The sequence below is a fragment of the Octopus sinensis genome, linkage group LG22, assembly GCF_006345805.1.
Source record: "Octopus sinensis linkage group LG22, ASM634580v1, whole genome shotgun sequence".
Lineage (NCBI taxonomy): Eukaryota > Metazoa > Mollusca > Cephalopoda > Octopoda > Octopodidae > Octopus > Octopus sinensis.
The window spans coordinates 14,333,947-14,342,350 of record NC_043018.1 but is presented as its reverse complement, the minus strand read 5'-3'; positions in this window follow the sequence as shown (position 1 = coordinate 14,342,350).

The window sequence follows — 8,404 nt, the reverse complement described above, 5'->3', positions numbered from 1 at the left end:
CAATATTATACATTAAGACTTATTAAAATATTTAAATTTTAAAATTTTAAAATCTTAAATATAAATATATACTTAGCTTTGCGATGTTTTGTGATGAACCCTAATAGTGGTTTTATCTCTAATTTAATATATATACTTATACTGTATAATTAGATTTAATCTAAAATCTAATTTTTCCCTGTAAGTTTGGATTTACTCCCTAATATTATTATTATTATTATTATTATTATTATTATTATTATATATATATATATATATATATATATATATATACGAGGGACGTTCAATAAGTAATGCCTCTGACCCACTTACACTTGTTTGATCTAACTGAAAGTTTGCATGTGCAATCATTTATATCTCTATAGAGTAGGTGGCAAATTACAGCTCTGAATTAATTGTGGTTTCTGATTTACAGGTGTTTGAACCGAGTCAAGTGTGAAATGGAGCCTGTTGAGTGTCGAGCAGTGATCCGGTTTTTGTATTTGAAAGGACGCACATCACGGGAGACTTTTGATGAAATGAAAGTAACTTATGGTGATGATACCCCATCATATGACCTTGTAAAACGCTGGCATCGTGAATTCAAACATGGTCGGAACTCTGTGGAAACAGCTCCCAGATCTGGTCGCCCCCTTCTGCCATTGATGAGGCATCTGTCTGTCAAGTTGAGGCTGCCATTTTGGAAGATCGACGCATAATTATTCGCCAAATAGCCCATGAGGTCAAGATTAGTACCGGGTCTGTGGAAACTATCATTCATGACCATTTGCATATGCAAAAGGTGTCTGCCAGATGGATTCCCAGGTTGCTCAGGCCTTTCCAGAAGCAAGAACGCGTCGGGTGCTCGAGGGTGAATTTGGAGATGTGCCAAGAAGATGAGTCAAAATTTTTCAAAAGACTGATTACACAGGATGAAACCTGGGTCCATCACGATGATCCAGAGACCAAAGCCCAGTCAATGCAGTGGAAGCACCGTGACTCACCCCCTCCAAAGAAGGCAAGGGTGCAGCCCTCCACTGGCAAGGTCATGCTCACAGTCTTCTGGGACCAGGACGGAGTAGTGATGACAGATTTCCTGGCAAAGGGTACCACAATTGCAGGAGCCTATTATGCTTCACTTTTGAGGAAATTAAGAGAAGTTATCAAAATCAAGAGGCGGGGCAAGATCAGCAAAGGCATCCTCCTCCTGCAGGACAACGCTCCGGTCCACAACTCGCTTGTCGCCAGATCAGAAGCACAGGCGTATGGCTATGAACTCCTCCCCATCCCCCCTACTTTCCTGACCTTGCACCCTCTGATTTTCACCTCTTCCCAATCATGAAGTTGTTTTTGAAAGGAAATCATCCCAGATGATGCAACCTTGATTTCTGAAGTCACGTTGAGGTTGGAGGACCAAGCTGGGTTCTTCTACAAAAACGGTCTCCATATATATGTATGTATGTATGTATGTATGTATGTATGTATGTATGTATGTATGTATGTATGTATGTATGTATGTATGTATGTGAATGTATGTATATATGTATGTATGTATGTATGTATGTATGTATGTATGTATGTATGTATGTATGTATGTATAACACAATGCATCTGTTGATAAAACGGTTAACCAGTACACATTTTACATAAATCACCTGTCCGCTTCTCCAACACTATTTCCTAATGCTGATTGTGCATCCCGTTGTGATTTTTCAGTCATTTAAGTATAATAACTAATTAATCAAGAATGTAAGAATAAATTTTTTAATGTGAAACTGGAAGCTTTAAGTTTATTTAACCCTTTGGATACCAAACCATCTGAGACTGTTCCTTGTTCTATGATACAAACTTCCTGTTTTAATGCTATATAAAGTAAAATCTTCCATTGAAATTTCCTGTGAATTTATATTCCAAACACAGACTTAGAAAGGACAAAGTTATTTTATAAACTTCATTTTTTTCAAAATCTAATGAAACCAAAGTACACTAGTTGTGCAGAAATATGCTAACAAAAGGGTTAAAGGTAATCTTTATATATAAAATGAAGTTGTGTGAGTGTCTGTCTCCTACGATTTAGATTCCTAACTACTCCCACATTTTGCGGTGCAGTTTAACCAAATGCGGGTATCTTATAGTCGTGATTCATATCGAGCCCTTCTGGGTATTACCGCGCGTCTACGATGAGTCTACGATTTAAAAAAAATTTACCATCATTTTTTCCCATTTTTAATGCATTTTTTTGCTATTATATAAGGTAAGTAACTCTCTAAACATGATTATATAGTTATTTCCCTTACAAACCCGAGCAACGCAGGGCGATACTGATAGTCTTAATTAAAATTTTCTTTCAAAGTTTTATGCTAGTTCATGTTGCAAATATCAGTTGAGAGTTCATGATGGTCCTTGGTCACTGAAAACATTCCAAGACAGTTATTTCACTAAATTATTAATCATTTTCAAAATTAAACGAAATAAAAACCATGTATTTCTACAGAAATCTCGTGACAAAAGGGTTAACATTTTCATGTCATATGTTCTCAATAAATCAGTTTACAAGATGATATAAATTTTATGAAATAAATTCTTTGAAATCATTCAGTGGTCCCTTATCATTTTTTTCCTTTGCTTCTATGAATAAAACAAGGGTTCTCAATCACTTTTTATCTATGAACCCCTTTCATTCCTATTTTACTTGGGCGGGTGGGGGGTCTCCGTAGCCGTTCCACGTTTTAAAAATCTTACTGTAATTTTATAATTAAATATTATTAGGACTCGTGTAAAAATTGTTAAAATATTTTTTGTATTCTGGACGTATAAACCAATTCATTGCACAAAAGCTTTACTGGTCTCAAGCATTTTTTCATGGCCCATGAAAATTTACCGTAGACCCCCAAAAATCTTATTTGAACCCCGTTTGAGAAACCCTGGAATAAACCTTAGATTTTGAACGGTTCGTACTGCACTTGTTTCTTTTGAAAAAAAAACCCAAGACTCCGGGATGCTGTGGCTTCGAAGTTCCAATCGACCAGATTTCAATATATATATATATATATATATACACCAAGCACAGAGAAGGTACCCTGCCCACCACTATGCAAGACCACCACAGTCAACAGACACGGGATGGCCTCCCCTAACGCCTGCACAGCCGTCACCCCAATACTTTTACTAAATATTGGGGGCCTGTTGCATCAAAATAGAAACAAAATTTCTTTCCTGAGAGATCTTACTGCATGCAATCAAGCCCTATGCATAGCACTTGTGGAAACTCACCTCAACCTTGATAGAGAGGACGCAGAAGTACACATACCAAACTATGCCATACTGCGAACAGACAGAAGGGAAAGGAGCCATGGTGGAGTTGCTGTATACATCCGAGATAACCTCACACCCCAGGTCTTGATGATATACTCAAATTCGGTATGTGACACCTTAATTGTATACATAAGACAACATAGTATAGTCATATGCAATGAATATTGCCCACCGGATGCCCCAAATCACATAGGCAAGTTTGAAGATTGCCTCACAAGAATGAAAGAAATCCTCATGAATATGGAACACCACGTGACCATATTTCTTATGGGTGATTTCAACTTCCCCAACGTCAAGTGGCCCGAAGGTCACATACTCTCAGGAATGAATCATTGCAAGCAAGTACAGGTGGAGTCCCTGCTCAACCTCACCAATGCCTTATTCATGGTGCAAGTTGTACTCAAGCCAACTAGGGCGAATAACATTCTGGATCTCTGCTTCACGAACAATATGGACATCATTCATGATGTGAAAGTGACACCGACATCAGTTTCGGATCACAACATAATAGAGCTGTCTATGTTTGGGCCGAAAGTGACCAGAGACATACAGCCTAAAGGAAGCACCCGAAATCTCTCCAATCTGAACTTCCACAAAGCAGATTGGAAATCGATCCAAAAAGAGATCCTCAGAGAGGACTGGCCGGAATGTCTCTCCACACCAGACATTGACATGAAACTAGAATGTTTCATGTCTTCTGTGCAAGCCGTATGCCAGAAATATGTCCCAGAGCACAAGACCAAAACAAACAGGAGCAAGATTCCAAGAGACAGGAAGATCCTCATGAGACGACGGACGAAGGTTGCAAATCGTCTCAACCAACATCCCAAAAGTAGCGAAACGTCTCGCCTAAAAACAACACTGATGGAGATAGAAAAAAGGCTGCAACAATCCTATGTGAAGGAGAAAGCAGACAAAGAAGCCTGGGTTATAAAAAACATTAAATCAAACCCAAAGGCCTTCTTTCATTACACGAAAGAAACAGTCTCAGTGCACTACAAGATAGGACCCCTCCTCCAAAAGGGTGGCTCCCTCACAGACAGTCCAACTGTGATCAGTGAGATGCTGAATGGCCAGTTCAAAAGTGTCTTTACCACCCCGTTGGAACACAGACAAGTGAACGAACCAGTTGACTTCTTTGCCGCCTCACCTATAACCAGCGAGGCGGTTACAATAGAATGTATTGACATTAGCGAAAAAGATGTCCTACTAGCCATAGATGAAGTAGACACAAACTCAGCTGCTGGTCCAGACGGTTTCCCAGCCATCCTCCTCAAAGCGTGTAAGCATGCCCTGGCAAAACCCCTCAAGATTCTCTTCCAGAGCTTTCTTACAAATGGCAAACTGCCAAGCAAGCTGAAGGAGGGAATAATATGCCCAATACATAAAGAGGGAAGTAGAGCAGATGCCAAAAACTATAGGCCTATCTCTCTGACTTCAAACATCAGCAAAGTCATGGAAAGGATAGTCAGAAAGAAACTAATCGCATTCCTTGAGGAAAATAACTTGCTGAGTAATACCCAGCATGGTTTTCGACCAGGTAGGAGCTGCCTGACCCAGCTCTTACAGCATTATGACTGGGTGTTGAGGCAGTTACTCAACAAATCAAATGTGGACGTAATCTACCTTGATTTTGCAAAAGCTTTTCACAAGGTGGATCATGGTATGATATGCCACAAACTACGTGACCTCGGCATAGCTGGAAAACTTGGAGTGTGGTTGCATGACTTCCTGAAAGATAGGAGTCAGGCAGTAGTGGTTAATGGAGCCACCTCTATGAACACACAAATAGTGAGCGGTGTTCCACAGGGCATTGTCTTGGGACCACTGCTTTTTATAGTGGCCTCTCAGATATGCCCGGATAGCCACTCTGGCCAGCTATACAGACGATACGAAAGTCTCGCAGAAAATACAGATCCCCAGCGATGTTGCACACCTGCAGCAGGAGTTGGACTCAATCTACAGATGGGCTGAGGATAATAATATGCAGTTTAATGCTGAAAAATTCCAGGCCCTGCGCTACCAGCATCCAAAACTGAATATTAAACTTACAGGATACACCGGTCCACAGGGAATTTCAATCCCAGAGCCCAAGTCTGTGAGGGACCTGGGTATCGACATGAGTGATGATACCACTTTCCAAGTGCACATTACCAGGATGGCGACAAAGTGCAGACGACTGGCTGGGTGGATCCTAAGAACATTCAGAACCAGAGATAAGGAAACCATGATGGTCCTCTGGCGAACATTCGTCCTCAGTCGCCTGGATTACTGCTCACAGCTATGGTCACCCACCAGTGTAAAATTAACAGCAAACCTTGAAGCAATCCAGAGAAGATTCACAAAGAAGATCGTCTCTTTGCAACAGCTCAGCTACTGGGAAAGGTTGAAACAGCTAAGACTTTACTCCCTGGAGAGAAGACGGGAGAGGTATGCAGTAATATATGTCTGGAAGATCCTGGAAGGAACTGTGCCAAATTTTGGCATTGTAAGCTACACCAATGCTAGAACGGGACGACACTGCATAGTGCCAAAGATCCCAGCAATGCCATCACGCTTCAGGACCAGCTTCTGCAACAGCCTGGGTTTCAAGGGCCCACAGCTTTTTAATATTCTCCCAAAGAGTCTGAGGAACTTGCACAAAGTAGATGTAGCGGTTTTTATATCAAAGCTGGACATCTTCCTGTCAAGAGTCCCAGATGAACCTACCTCACGGCAAGAGGTACAAATGAGAGTAGCTATATCAAATTCCATTCTTCACCAAGTGCCACATATTAGACGAGGTTCGTCGCAATAACAGTGTAGCACAAAACGGCGGTGCATCAGCATGGCCGCAGCTCTGAGCTGAAACTAGAAAAAAAAAAAAATATATATATATATATATATATATATATATATATATATATATATACATACATATATATATATACATATATATATTTATATATATACGTACATATATATATATATATACATATATGTAGACGCATGGCAAATATATATACATACATACATATATATATATATATATATAATGCTTAAAGAAATCAGAGGGTCTTTTCAAGTTAAAGGAAAGGTGGAGACGCATTGTGAAACAAAATGGTTCATATTTGGTTGATTAAAAATGTAATGGCAAGTATTTATTGACCCTTTTCTTTCTTTTAAAAATCGGCACGAAGTTTCCGGACAACCCAATAATATAGTTAGGTTTCTTTGACTGCTTTACATCGGTCCGTCCTTAGATTTGCTTCTATGAGAAGAGGGGTCGTGGCCCTCTCTGAGTTTTCTCCTTTTGCCAAAAAGGAAGACGCTTTTACGGAATTCCGGTTTAAGCAGCCCATTTAACCTCTCAGCTTCCTTTATTCAATGGAATTTTCAGAAAAATTTTGCGAATTTGTGTTCTACACACAAGAATTTATACGATATTGCAAAAAAAAAAAAAAACAAAGCCCCTCGCCATCCACATAAGCCCTAACAGAGTTTCAAATATGGACAGCCCACATATTTGCTTAAATCCCTGCCAAGGACCACCATGGGGTGCACCATCACTCTATTTAATGTGATTATGGGGAGAAAGATTGTAAAAATCATCAATACAATGTCAGAATGACAAAAGAACGAGGAAGGTATCAGGTGGTTTTAAGATGTGTTAAAAACAACAACTAAATCGCCCTTAATGATACACAATTTTTTTCCCGCCATAACCTCATGAATTCCTGTGTGCTGTGCTGTGTAGCTTCTGTAATTTGTCTAATTGTTGCATCTGATCTATGTGTGGATAATATTTTAATTTCTATGTTATTGATTGATCCCCCTTCTTCCTGTTCGGTATGTTAGTACAGAATCGATGAGCTTTTATCTTCCTTGAGTTGTCTCCAATGCTCATTTACCCGCTCTCCTATGCTTCTTGCCGTTTCCCTACGTATGTCGTTGTCTTGTTACTGCATCGTCCCTCTATACATCTTATACTATAGACTACATTTCTGGCTTTACAGTTTGTTTGTGGGCTAAATCTACATACAGTACAGTACTTATCCGTACAGGGGGTTCTACTAAAAGGATAGGTTCTACCAATTATAGATTTGATAGGGTTTTCTGGCTTTTCAACAACCTTAATTCTTAGTTTAAGTTTGTCTAGGGTCCTTCTCAAGCGGTACGCCAGTTCACCTCCAGGGGTGGTGTCAACGAACATGACACTCTGGTATTTATGGCTATCATACCAAGAGTTGGCCTTCCCTATTTTCTTTTTTGTCTTTTCTATAGTGTTCCATGACTTGTTCCTATAGAGTGGGCAAATCCCATTCCTATCATTACATAATATATTATAAAATTTCTTCATGGCTCCTTTGTATACTCTGATCCTTTCTTTATGGCTGTAACCTGAGAACTGCATGCGGTGAATGAAATATTGTATGTGTCTCTTTAACTCTGTGGGCTCGCACATGCGTGACACATTTCTCATTATTCTGACGAGGTCTGCCATCAAAATATTGAATTTGGCATTGTCCGCAATGGCTGAGTTCCGGTGGATCAAGTATTTTGAGGCCATAGGTTTGGCATAGCATGAATGAAGGATTTGGGTTTTATTATTCGCAATTTCTAGCCGAGTTCAGTGTCTAGTACTGGTAGTCTATGGTTGGGGTGTTTAGTGGGGTAGTCTATTGTGACCTTAATACTCTGGTGGATGGAGTTAGCTATTTGCTGGATGCTCTCCATAGTATTAGTTTCTATTACTATATCAACATTACTCTCTTGTGGGGGTGCCTTTACCACTATGTTGATATCATCAACATAGCGAGAGTACATGTTTACGAGTATGGAGTTCTGTGTTAGGCGTTCTTTAAGCCTTCTGTCCCACCATACCATGAAAAGGTTGGCCACATCACCAGCGATACTAACGCCGATGGCTGCCCCCTCGTCCTGGGCATATATTTTATTATTAAACTTAAACGTGTGGCCTTTTAGGGTAACTCTTATACTAGCTCCTACTGCATGTGCAATCATTTTCTTTATCTGATGGACATTTGCGGGGCTCCGTATGGCTCTGGTCCATCCGCGCCATCTTTCTATATGTGTCTTCCTAGCCATAGAAGTAATTGTGGGCGGTCTA